The sequence below is a fragment of the Malaclemys terrapin genome, chromosome 11 (assembly GCF_027887155.1).
Source record: "Malaclemys terrapin pileata isolate rMalTer1 chromosome 11, rMalTer1.hap1, whole genome shotgun sequence".
NCBI classification, from domain to species: domain Eukaryota; kingdom Metazoa; phylum Chordata; order Testudines; family Emydidae; genus Malaclemys; species Malaclemys terrapin.
The window spans coordinates 75,780,628-75,794,599 of NC_071515.1; the positions used below are offsets into that span (position 1 = coordinate 75,780,628).

The following is a 13,972-nucleotide window of genomic DNA, read 5'->3' on the forward strand; positions in this document are numbered from 1 at the left end:
AGAAATTGAAGTCCAGGACCTCTGTAGTAGGATTCTCTGAAATGCTTCCAGTTCCACACACAGGCATAGGTGCCAACTTTCTCCGGCGCCGGTGAGTGCCCGTGCCCCCCTGCCCCTTTCCCCGCCCCTGGCCCCACCCCAACTCCACCCCAATTGATTACGATTGTTTCACTTCACTGAATCTTGGTGAAACAATGATAATCAATGGGACACAGTAATACCAGGCTACACAATATATAGGAATGACAGAGTAGGTCGTGCTGGTGGGGGAGTGGCACTATATGTGAAAGAAAGCGTAGAGTCAAATAGAGTAAAAATCTTAAATGAATCAAACGGTACCAAAGAATCTCTATGGATAGAAATCCCATGCTTGAATAATAAGAGTATAGCAGTAGGAATATATTACTGACCACCTGACCAGGAGGGTGATGGTGATTGTGAAATGCTCAGGGAGATTAATGAGGCTACAAAAATAGAAAACTCAATAACCATGGGGGATTTCAACTATCCCCGTATTGACTGAGTACCTGTCACCTGAGAACGGGATGCAGAGATAAAGTTTCTTGATACTATAAATGATTGCTTCTTAGAGCAGCAAGTCCTGGAACCCACCAGGGGAGAGGCAATTTTTAATTTAGCCCTAAGTGGAGCACAGGAACTGGTCCAAGAGGTGACTATAGCTGAACCGCTCAGTAATAACGACCATAATATAATTAAATTTAACATACTTGTAGGAGGGAAAACACCAAAGAAGCCCACTACAATAGCATTTAACTTCAGAAAGGGGAACTACACAAACATAAGGAAGTTTGTTAAAAGAAAATGAAAAGGAACGGTCACAAGAGTGAAATGCCTGCAAGCTTCATGGAAACTTTTAAAAAACACCATAATAGAGGCTCAAATTAAATGTATACCCTAAATTACAAAACAGAGAGAACCAAAGAAGTATCACCGTGGGTAAACAACAAAGTAAAAGAAGTGGTTAGAGGTAAAAAGGCATCCTTTAAAAACTGGAAGTTAAATCCTAGTGAGGAAAATAGAAAGGAGCATAAACTCTGGCAAGTTAAGTGTAAAAGTATAATAAGGCAGGCCAAAGAAGAATTTGAAGAGCAACTAACCAAATACTCAAAAACTAACAGCAATTTTTTTTTAAATGCTTCAGAAGCAGGAATTCTGCCAAACAATCAGTAGATGATCGAGGTGCTAAAGGAGCTCTCAAGGAAGACAAGGCCATTGCGGAGAAACTAAATGAATTCTTTGCATCAGTTTTCACAGCTGAGGATGTGAGGGGCTATTCCAAGACCTGAGCCATTCTTTTTAGGTGACAAATCTGAGGAACTGTCCTGAGATTGAGGTGTCAACAGAGGGACGTTTTGGAACAAATTGATAATTTAAATAGTAATAAGTCAGCAAGACCAGATGGTGTTCACCCAAGAGTTGAAGGAACTCAGCTATGAAATTGTAGAACTACTAACAGTGGTATAGAACCTATAATTTAAATCAGCATCTGTACCAAATGACTGGAGGATAGCTAATGTACCACCAATTTTTGAAAAAGGTTCCAGAGGTGCAGTAAGCCTAATTTCAGTACCAGGCAAATTAGTTGAAACTATAGTAAAGAATAGAGTTATCAGCCACATAGATGAACACAATTTGTTGGGGAAGAGTCAACATGGCTTTTGTAATGGGAAATTATGCTTCACCAATCTACTGGTATTCTCTGAGGGGGTCAAGGAACACGTGGACATGGGTGATCCAGTGGATAGAGTGCACTTGGATTTTCAGAAATACTTTGACAAAGTCCCTTACCAAAGTCTCTTAAGCAAAGTAAGTTGTCATGGGATGAGAAGGAAGGTCCTCTCATGGATTATTAACTGGTTAAAAGACAGAAAACAAAGGGTAGGAATTAGGGTTGCCAAGCGATTAAAAAAATTAAGTGTGATTAATCGCACAATTAATCACACTGTTAAACAATAATAGAATACCATTTATTTAAATATTTTGGGATGTTTTCTATATTTTCAAATATATTGATTTCAATTACAACACAGAATACAAAGTGTACGGTGCTTACTTGACATTTATTTTTGATTACAAGTATTTGCACTGTACAAAAGAAATAGTATTTCTCGATTCACCTAATACAAGTACTGTAGAGCAATATCTTTATTATGAAAGTTGAACTTAAAAATGTAGAATTATGACTAAAAAACCTGCATTCAAAAATAAAACAATATAAAATTTTAGAGCCTGCAAGTCCACTCAGTCCTACTTCTTGGTTAGCCAATCGCTCAGACAAACAAGTTTGTTTACATTTGCAGGAGATAATGCTGCCTGCTTCTTGTTTACAAAGTCACCTGAAAGTGAGAACAGGCATTCTCATGGCACTGTAGTAGCTGGCGTCGCAATATATTTATGTGCCAGATGCTCTAAAGATTCATGTCCCTTCATGATTCAACCACCATTCCAGGGGACATGCATCCATGCTGATGACGGGTTTTGCTCGATAACGATCCAAAGCAGAGCAGACCGATGCATGTTCATTTTCATCATCTGAGTCAGATGCCACCAGCAGAAGGTTGATTTTCTTTTTTGGTGGTTTGGGTTCTGTATTTTCCACATCAGAGTGTTGCTCTTTTAAGACTTCTGAAAACATGCTCCACACGTCGTCAATCTCAGATTTTGGAAGGTACTTCAGATTCTTAAACCTTGCGTTGACTGCTGTAGCTATCTTTAGAAATGTCACATTGGTACCTTCTTTGCGTTTTGACAAATCTGCAGTGAACGTGTTCTTAAAATGAACAGCATGTGCTGGGTCATCATCCAAGACTGCTATAACATGAAATATATGACAGAATGTGGGTAAAACAGAACAGGAGACATACAATTCTCCCCCAAGGAGTTCAGTCACAAATTTAATTAAGGCATTATTTTTTAATAATCGTCATCAGCATGGAAGCATGTCCTCTGGAATGGTGGCCAAAGCATGAAGGGGCATATGAATGTTTAGCATATCTGGCACGTAAATACCTTGCAACACCGGCTACAAAAGTGTCATGCAAACGCCGGTTCTCACTTTCAGTAGACACTGTAAATAAGAAGCAGGCAGCATTATCACCTGTAAATGTAAACAAACTTGTGTGAGTGATTGGCTGACCAAGAAGTAGGACTGAATGGACTTGTGGGCGCTGAAGTTTTACATTGTTTTGTTTTTGAGTGCACTTATGTAACCAAAAAAAATCTACATTTGTAAACTGCACTTTCACGACAAAGAGATTGCACTACAGTACTTGTATGAGGTGAACTGAAAAATACTATTTCTTTTGTTTATCATTTTTACAGTGCAAATATTTATAATAAACAATAATACACACTTTGATTTCAATTACAACACAGAATACAATATATTTGGAAATGTAGAAAAACATCCAAAATATTTAATAAATTTCAATTGATATTCTATTGTTTAACAGTGCAATTAAAACTGCGATTAATCGTGATTAATTTTTTAAATTGCGATTAATTTTTTTTTAGTTAATTGCATGAGTTAACTGTGATTAATCGACAGCCCTAGTAGGAATAAATTATCAGTTTTCAGAATGAAGAGAGGTAAATAATGGTGTCCCCAAGAGATATGTACTGGGATCAGTGCTATTCAACATATTCATAAATGATCTGGAAAAAGAGGTAAACACTAAGGTGGCAAAATTTTCAGATGATACAAAATTACTCAAGATAATTAAGTCCAAAGCAGACTGCGAAGAGTTACAAAGGGATCTCACAAAATCGGGTGACTAGGCAACAAAAAGAGAGATGAAATTCAATGTTGATAAGTGCATAGTAATGCATATTGGAAAACATAATCCCAACTATATAGACAAAACGATTGGGTCTAAATTAGCTGTTACCAGTCAAGAAAGAGATCGTGGAGTCATTGTGGACAGTTCTCTGACAACATCTGCTTGATGTGCAGTGGTAGTCAAAAAAGCGAACACAATGTTAGGAACCATTAGAAAAGGGAGAGATAATAAGATAGAAAATGTCATAACACCACTATATAAATCCCTGGTATGTCCACACCTTAAATAGTGGGTGCAGTTCTGGTCGCCCCATCTCAAAAAATATATTAGAATTGGAAAAAATACAGGGAAGGGCAACAAAAATGATTAGAGGGATGGAACAGCTTCAGTATGAGGAGAGATTAAAAAGAATGGGACTTTTCAGCTTGGAAAAGAGATGACTAAGAGGGGATATGATAAAGGTCTATAAAATTGAGAATGGTGTGGAAAAAGTGAATAAGGAAGAGTTATTTACTCCTTCACATAACCCAAGAACCAGGGGTCACTCAATTAAATTAACAAGTAACAGGTTTAAAACAAACAAAAGGAAGTATTTCAAAAAATGTACCATTAACCTGTGGAACTCATTGCCAGGGGATGTTGCAAAAGTATAACTGGGTTCAGCAAAGAATGAGATAGGTCCATCAATGGCTATTAAAATGGTCAGGGGATGGATCACTTGATGATTGCCTATTCTGTTCATTCCTTCTGGGGCATCTGACATTGGCCACTGTTGGAAGACAGGATACTGGTCTCGATGGACCATTGGTCTGTCTCAGTATGACTGTTATTTTCTTATTGAAATAATTCCTTCTTCATGCACAGACTGGTTTGTTATTGTATCAATGCTCTGGAGTGCTGGGCAGCACATACGTGTTTGGCTTTGTAGGACTGCTCTTAAGGGATACTTGCATTAATCCTTTTTAAAGAGAAAACAGTATTGAAACGTTTGTTCTGAAATAGAAAGAATTAGATGAGCTTGACAAAGAGATGCAGGAAAGCAAGGGAGGTCCAACTTTAGACCAACCACCAGCACCGACTCTTTCTTTTTCAGTGGAATGGGTTACTCAGCTGTCACTGCAGTCACCGGCTATACATCGTGACTAACCCTTTATGCTCACTGGAACGGATTCCTGATGCCTTTTGGAGGATCTGCCGCTCTATGCAGGAGCAGACGCCGTGTACAAATGCAAATTAAAAAATATCTGACTCCATCTTCGATCAATGTAATTTATTATTAACCAGATACTTTGCCTCCACAACACTGTTGTGCACCTCATAGGGCTTCTGAGCAAAACTGGCTTTAAATAAATTCGTTCTTCTTTGGGTGAGTGCTTGTCTGTGCTGAATGCAACTGCCACCGGCTTGCAAACCGCAGGGCTTGAGCACAAATCGAAGCACTGGCACAACGTTATAGTCGCGTGACACACAGCCCACCGTTGCTTCAGGATGGATTTGTTGTCTCGGTAGAATGTCATTTTATTCTGTGCAATGCCTGTCATATAAACTGCAGCTCAACCCATCTTAAAGCGTGTAACGATGCGGCCCTTGGTGGGACCCAGCTGAGAGTACCAATTCAGAACAAATTGCTTAAAGCAGGGCAGTTACAGCCCAAGGCTGGGGTTCCTTTGCACACCAAGGCAAACCAAACCAGCCAAACAGAGAAGACTTCGGTTCTGCCCCACTGGCTAACCATTAGTCACACAAGCAATTCCCTTAGACACTCCAGTATCCCCACCAGTGCCACTCGTTATGGGGATGACTGGTTATGAAAACCAATACCCCAGTAAAAGAAAAAAAGGTTCTCCTGATCCCAAAGGACCATGCCCCAGACCCAGGTCAAATGATAACTTAGATCTTACCCAAAATAAACGCTTATAGCCAATTTTATTAACTAAACTAAAATTTATTAAAAAAGAAAAGCGAGAAATAGTTGGTTGAAAAACCAATATACATACAGACTTTAATTCAATTCTTGAGGTTCAGATACATAGTAGAGATGAGTTTGTAGTTGCCAAAAGTCCTTTTAGAAATAGTCCATAGGTTATAGTCCAATGTCCATATTCAGAAATAATCCATAGGTCATAGACTGGGGATCTGAATTCTTATGGCGTAAGGTTTCCCCTTCTTGAAACCCAAAGCAGATCTGAGATGAAGAAGGATCATGTCCCGGGTTTTTATACATTTCCAGCAGCCTTTTGGCCTGAGAAAACAATAGGTTTAACTTTCCATCTCCCAAACATCATGGCAATTAGCACAGGGTAATTTATCCATTAAACAGTTCAGATACAGGTTATCACAACCTTCAAAGAGACATATAGGCAATAATACTATATCACTCAAGTGTCTTCCTAAATGTTGACAGGTTTCAGTGGTAGCTGTGTTAGTCTGTATTAGCAAAAAACCAGGAGTCCTTGTGGCACCTTAGAGACTAACAAATGTATTTGGGCATAAGCTTTTGTGGGCTAAAACCCACTTCATCAGATGTATGAAATTAAAAATACAGGAGCAAGTATAAATACATGAAAGGATGGGGGTACTTTACCAAGTGTTAGGTCAGTTTAATACTCCTTTTTTTGATCTTTGAATCAAAGCTACAGTAATAGACAAGAATTGTTTGCTTACATCACAAGACCTGACCCTTCTATCTCTAACAATGCAGGCTTGCATTTCAAAGCTCTATTCATTTACATATCTTCCTAACAAGTCTTTAAAATTCGGCCATGGGTCATGTCAGTCTGTGAGTTAATTAACCCTTTCTGGCTCTCTGTCACCTTTCAGTGAGATATTATATTACACCCATAATGTCACACAGAGCAAGCCCAGGAATGGCTGTCAGCATATGAGCTGGGTATTTGAATGGGGATGGTCCAGTGAGAAATCCTCCCATATTATTGACAGCTAATATGAATGGTCCTAGGTCAGCAGTAATCGCACCAGTTTTGCCTATGAGCCAGGTGTCACAAAGATTTGGGCATTAATACACCCTCCCTTGAACATGTGCCTTCACTACTTTGGAGATTACAATTTTAATAAAACACTGAGGCATAAGGGAGAGCTGGGAGGGCCTTTTGCTGCCAAGTAGATAATGATATAAGAATTCAGATGGCATAATTAATTAAGAGGATGTGCTGGGGGGGGGGGCGAGAGAGCATTGAAAGGCTATAAATTCCCTGAAGCTGATTTCATGGCTAGGCCCCTTGCTAAAATTGCTAAGCTCTCCTTTTGGCTGTAGACAGTAGGCTGTGCGGGGGCGGAGAAATAGCTTTATCCCCAACTATTTTTAACAGATAGGGAAATTGAGGCACAGAGTTAATCGATTGCCAATTACCTGGGCATAATTAAAATGCTAAGTTAAGCATTTGTTCCAGGCTATAACCATGTCATTTACCTTAATGATCCATTAACCACTTCAAGTTACCTGGCTACCTGTTAGGGAGATGTAAAAAATCTTTAGTGAAGACAGACAAGTCCAAGTGACTTTCCCAGGGTCACAAAGCAAGCCACTCGCTGGGTATTGAACTCAGCCATCCTGATTATCCATGGCAGCGCCACTGTTTACCATGAATAGTGGTTGACTTTAGCCAAGGAACCCTGACTTTGGTCCTCTCTTGCCATCGGTAAAGCTCTCATGGCACTTTTCACAAAGGGTTGGGCATTTTGTCAATGCTTGTTCTGCCCAGTTTCCAGATAGCTAATCATATTTCACTGGCCTAAATTCTCCTTGGAGCTTTAACTGAATACAGCTGGTAGGTGAACACTTCAATCTCCCTGGACATTCGATAACAGATTTAAAAGTAGCCATACTTGAGCAAAAAAACTTCAGAAACAGACTGCAAAGAGAAACAGCAGAACTAAAATTCATTTGCAAATTTAACACCATTAATCTGGGCTTGAATGGGGACTGGGAGTGGCTGGCTCATTACAGAAGCAGCTTTTCCTCTCCTGGAATTGACACCTCCTCATCTATTATTGGGAGTGGACTACATCCACCCTGATCGAACACTGGTTCTCCACTTGTGAGGTAACTCCCTTCTCTTCATGTGTCAGTATATAATGCCTGCAGCTGTAACTTTCACTCCATGCATCGGAAGAAGTGAGGTTTTTTACCCACGAAAGCTTATGCCCAAATAAATCTGTTAGTGTTTAGGGTGCCACCAGACTCCTTGTTAACTGAATATGTTATTTTTAACTTCTAGCCCTGCACTCATATGCATTTTTGCTGTGCATGACTGAACAGCAACTACTGTGGAGGTGGCTAGCCTCTATTGCTGGGCAGAATAATTCATATGTATGTCATGAAATCCACTTTAGGAATGGCAGAGCCATAGGATAAGTTATAGTTATCCTGTGGCCTGGACCAATAGATGGCCATCTCAAACTCATGCTGATAAAACCTTTATACTGCACCAAGCTGTCATGTGTCGTACATCTGGTAGGACAAAACTCGGAAGTCCAAAAATCTCTCTGAAATCAATGGGAATTTGTCCTGAGTAAGGACCCAGAGTCCATATATTTTATAAAGTGCCGAGAGGTTTATTTAAATGTACAGTAACATCTACTGCAGTGACCCAAGGTACAGGAACTCATTTATCACTCTCTATTCTACCTGTGCCAGGGTAAAAAATAATTCATATTTGCATAGGATTATAGGATTTTCCATAGAGAAGATGCCCTCCTCATGCACCCAAACAAGTGTGTAATTCATTCCTCGCTTCCAGTGGAGGTTGGCTGAATTGGCTGCGGACTTCAGAGCTGGAGTGGGAACTCTCCAAAGTTTGTGTGTGTTTTGAGGAGCCCATTACAGAGATAGGAATTTGGTGTGAAATTCAGGTCAGCTTCCAATTCCAATGCCCTCTCCTGAAAGCTAAGAACATAGGAGCTGCCATACTGGGTCAGACCAATGGTCCATCTAGCCTAGTATCCTGTCTCTGACAGTGTCCAGTATCAGAACTTCAGAGACACTGTACAGAATAGGACAATTTTGGAGTGATCTATTCCTGTCATCCACTCCCAGTGTCTGGCAGTCAGAAGTTCGGGGTCTCCCCATGCATGCATCCCTGACCACCTTGGCTAATAACTGTTGAAGGACCTATCCTCCATGAACTTATCTATTTCTTTGTTGAACCAAGTTATACTTCTGGCCATCCCAACATCCCATAGCAATGAGTTCCACAGGTTAATTATGTGTTGTGTGGAAAAAGTACTTCCTCTTGTTTGAGGTTTCAGTGCAGTACCCAGCCCTGATTTACCATGTAAGGTCCGTGGCTGTCTTATGGCCCTTTATTTGTATAGCCACCAAGTCAGCTGTGCAGAGATTTGCATGAGAAACATACAGCACATCAGAATCAAACACATTCCCAAGCGTTTATTGCCCCCTGTGGAAACTTCTCCCCTCCCATCGTTATACTAAACTGTGAGGAGGTTAGAGGGGGGAAGACGACTCTGACATTAAAAAATAATCTGTCAGTCTCTAAAGCAAGGGCTAAATGGCTGCATGTGGGAGCACTTGTATAGTGCGCTACATTGGCGCCGTGTCAGTGCTGAGGCCGGAGACATCACCAAGGTGCCACTCTACCTCTCCTGGAGTGAGGAGAACGAGCTGGCTTAGCTCCAGAACTCCTGGCACCTCGGTTGATCCAGGCCCACTGAGTTATTAGATAATAATCCACAGAATAAACAAAAGAGGTGCTAACAGCTGTGTCTGGGCTACACAGAATTTCCTGCTAATTCGCGGCTATGTTTTTAATAACGAGTGCTTATCATAGAATCAAGAATATCAGGGTTGGAAGGGACCTCAGGAGGTCATCTAGTCCAACCCCCTGCTCAAAGCAGGACCAACACCAACTAAATCATCCCAGCCAGGGATTTGTCAAGCCTGACCTTAAAAACCTCTAAGGAAGGAGATTCCACCAGCTCCCTAGGTAACCCATTCACCACCCTTCTAGTGAAAAATTTATTCCTAATATCCAACCTAGACCTCCCCCACCGCAACTTGAGACCATTGCTCCTTGTTCTGTCATCTGCCACCACTGAGAACAGTCTAGATCCGTAGCTAAGCTCCTGCCACTCGGCCTCTGCGGTGATGGATCCCCAATCAGCCATTCTGCCATCATGACGCTACGCTCCAGCAGGTCTGTTAAGGGGGGCAGTGCTTCTCCGACGCCACGTCCGGGCAGCTCTCCCTTCCCTTCCTCTCTCTCTCTACAGAGCCCCAGCCAGATCTGAAGCTAGCTACCGCTGGAGCAGGGCTTCTCAACCTTTTTCTTTCTGATGCCCTCAACCCCCCACAACGTCCTATAAAAACCCCACGGCCCCCTTGTGCCACAACAACTGTTTTTCTGCATATAAAAGCCAGGGCCTGCGTTGGGGGGTAGCAAGCAGGACAATTGCCCGGTGCCCCATGTCACAGGGCAAAGGGCCCTGGGCTTCAGTCCTAGGCAGTGGGGCTTCGGCTTTCTGCCCTGTGGCCTAGCAAATCTAACGCTGGCCCTGCTTGCCGGACCCCCTGAAACCTGCTCCCGGCCCGTCAGAGGGCCCCGGACTCCTGGTTGAAAACCACTGCACTAGATCATGCCCCTTTGAATAAGTAACTACTGAGAGCAACATCCTTGCAGACCTCAAATGCTACCGGGTGCTTGGGCATGGCTTAATTTGTTTAAATGTATTGTATATCCCGCAGGAAACCCCCAACTGAGCCATGCAGTTTTCATGCAAGTGGTTGGACAAGAACTCCCCCAAATTAGAGCTTATTTTTTGCTTGTCCTTTAAAGAAAAACCTCTTTTTAGATTTAACCCCCACGTCCCATCAATGCAGCATGTTTACATTAGCTGTATGCTCCAGTGTGATTAATTCTTTACCCTGGTGCAAGTCTCCTCAAAATAGACAAGGCCACAGCATTATTCATAGTGTAATGGGTTTCCCCTCCCCCACTGGCTGGGCTGCTGGTAGCGTGGTTTGAGACAGGCTCCAGGAATGGAAAGGCAAACAATCATTCTCCTGGAGGGGGGTGCTGCTTGTTGCCCAAATCCACTTGTCAGCCCAGCTGGGATCTTCCCTCTTTCCCATTCAGTTTGTTCACAGCCGCTTGCCGTTTCTGATTCTCAAGCTAACAGCTGCAGCAGCTTCCCTGGATAGCGTGTCCTCCTTTTCTACAGTTAAACGCTACCTGCATGGTCAATTGGCCAGGTGCAGAGGTGACTCAGGGGCACTGAAGTGGAGGAAAGCAAATATGTTTCACCAAGAAGCTGAGTTCCAATAGTACCGAGAAAGGAACTGGATTACACCCCAGTGCGATGCACACAGGTTTCCACAGTGTCTTTCACGTAAGCATTCACGTTCTGTCGGTTCCCACAGGTACAAGGGGTGCTACTGGAGGGGCATTTCACCCCATGCGCCCCTAGCCAGGGCTAAAGGAGCGAGAGGCAATGGGAGTTGCACAGATAGAACCATACGCTCTGCTTTGAGATTGGACGCCTCTGTGGTTAATACATGGTGGAGGTACCTGGCTCTGAATCAGTTCCTCCTTTCAGTGCTTGGTCACAGCCTACACACTCAGTAGAAGCTCTGGGCTGGAGCAAATGCCTTCAGCTGTCTAAGCAGAGATCCATATGCAGTGCTTATGGTTAGCATTCAGCTCCCTAACAGGCTGTAAGGGTAATCAACAGGGTGTGGCAAATGGAAAAGTACAAAGGGTAGACCTGTGTAAACACAGGTACATATGTAGACACATTAATAACATATTTTGCCATTCTTTACTACCTTCCATCCAAGGATCTCCTAGTAGCCATGTGAGGCTGATATTATCATTCTTATTTTACACATGGGGAAACTAAGGCACAGAGCGGGGAAGGGAGCTGCTGGAAGTCTCATAGTGGGCCTGTGGATGACCTCGAAAGGGAACCCAGAACTCCTGACTCCCAGTCCCACACTCTGACCTGAGATTAAATTACACACTGTAGTGTGAATAGGATTACAGTGTAAAAAACACCCCAAGGAACACAGGCTCATGGAATCCTTTGGGTCCTCTCCCACTCCACTGCTCAGGACAGGGAATAGACAGAGCACAAACACCAGTCAATGAAAAAGTGATCTTATCTTCCAGGGGATGTGACCAGAGGTCCCACTCTGCCATGCCACTGCCAGCCCATGGAGTGGCATTTGTTATAGGAGTGCCGACTTATCCTTCAGTCCAGAGGAGAGAGTGCTCCTGGCAGAAAGCTGCCCACAGACAGACAAACAGCAGAGCTCTAGCAGGGAACGCCAGGGCTTTCCAGCAGGATGAAAGAGGGTGTGGGATGCTAAGCTACATTACAAGGACTAGGACCAGTTTCAATAGCCATTTATGGGATCCTTGCTTATACAAGCTTCCCTAAGGCACCTTAGAAGAGAACCAGTGAAACCTGCTAGCGATTGGCCACTGGAACCAACAAAATAAATCATGTCACATGACAAAAAACAGCCCTGCAATTGGCTCTCCTGTGGACTGTCCCAGAAGAGAGGCCAAATACTGAATGGGTCATGGAGACAAAAGAAACTGGGAGAGCCTCTCTCCCCAGCCTTGGGTTAAGCACATCTGGGCAAGGGGAAGCTTGCACTGTTCTCTGCCTGTTCTGTAGATAACTAGAGACCTTCAGAATCCAGCGCCTTTCTCCAGCACTAAATTCACTAGGGGAAAAACAATGAATAAAAGAAAAACTCTGTGCTTGAAAACGCGAGTTTCTTTGTGCACCTAAGCCGGACAGAGCTCTAGGACCTTCAGCTAGTCCTTGGGACGCTTTATATGGGTGAGCTCCTCAGCCAGTGTGAATTGACACCGCTCCACCGGAGCCAATGTGCTGGTTTACATCAGCCGAGCACCCGGGCTTACATCATTTAAAACCTGGCTCCATGAGAAACACGGCTCTTCAGGCTTTGAGCAGCCCGGGTAGGTCTGATTCAGACTGTGGGCCCAGCACAATGAGAACGCTCGATGCATAAAGAAAAGAAGCATGAGGCCCTTAGAGATCTGGGGGCAAATGCATCCCGGGTGCAACTTCATTGGCTTCAGTGGCCTGACCGTAGGGAACAATTTGACTCCTTGTAGAGCGATGGATGGTAATTTGCTCAGACATACGATGGTGGCAGGTCAAGAAGAAATCTCCATGTGGCGACTAGCTGAGCCAATGGGTCCAGTCTGGAGCCGGAGCAGCAAGAGAAGCCCAGACAGGACATGGCCAGCCAGCACTGAAGCAATGCGGTCTGTGGTCAATCATATTCTTCACGCTTCTGGAAGATGTGCTGGTTGGGGGTGGGGATCATAGTAGCAGCAGGGGCCATCACCAAGGATACTGCAGCACTCTAGTCTGCTGGTAGTGAGAGCACAGCTAAGGAGCTCTGCCTCGAGCAAGGAAAGTCATTGCCCTGGTTCCTCACGAGGGGAGGAAACAGCTGAGCCTGCCGTGGTGGCAACAATACACTTCAACCTGGAGGGTTTGGGTTCTGGACAGGACTCCAAGACTCCTAACGAAGACACTTGTACTGCAAAGTGGCGACAGGCCAGGCGGAGCTGGGATGTTGGTGGCACAGAGCATCATGTCTGGAGCAGGGTTCAGAGGAGCCGCCGTGTTAGTCTGTATCTGCAAAGAGAACAGGAGGACTTGTGGCACCTTAGGCAACTTCCACCTTTTCATGTTGTCTGTATGTATCAATCTATCTTCTTACTGTATGTTCCATTCTATGCATCCGAAGAAGTGGGCTGTTGTCCACGAAAGCTTATGCTCAAATCAATTCGTGAGTCTCTAAGGTGCCTCATGTCTGGAGCAGGTACACGCTGGGGAGCTGGTGTCACAGCTTGGGAGGAAGTGGAGTTGGGGGGGTGGGAAATGCCTAGACTAGACAAAGCACTGCAGGTGCAAGTTCAACTAGGGACCAACCTTCCAGTGGCAGAGGACGTCTGCTGACCAAACCGGTCTTTTCCATCTTCCATGTCTGCAATGCTATGAATAATTCCTGCTCAGGGTTGGGAGGAAATGCAAGCAAAGCCTCCAACTGCCAGCAACAGCAGGTAAGAACTCAGCTCCTCCTAGTCCAAAGGAACAGACCCTCCTAATTTGAGCTAAACTAAAGGAGAATCCGCAGGAGCCGTTATCAG

At 43.6% G+C, this 13,972-nt stretch overlaps 1 protein-coding gene across 1 annotated transcript in view; it reads right to left on the reverse strand.

The window, feature by feature from the left end:
* Window positions 1-13,972, reverse strand: part of MARCHF4 (membrane associated ring-CH-type finger 4) — a 154,826-nt gene that overhangs the window by 109,301 nt on the left and 31,553 nt on the right. The window lies entirely within an intron of this gene.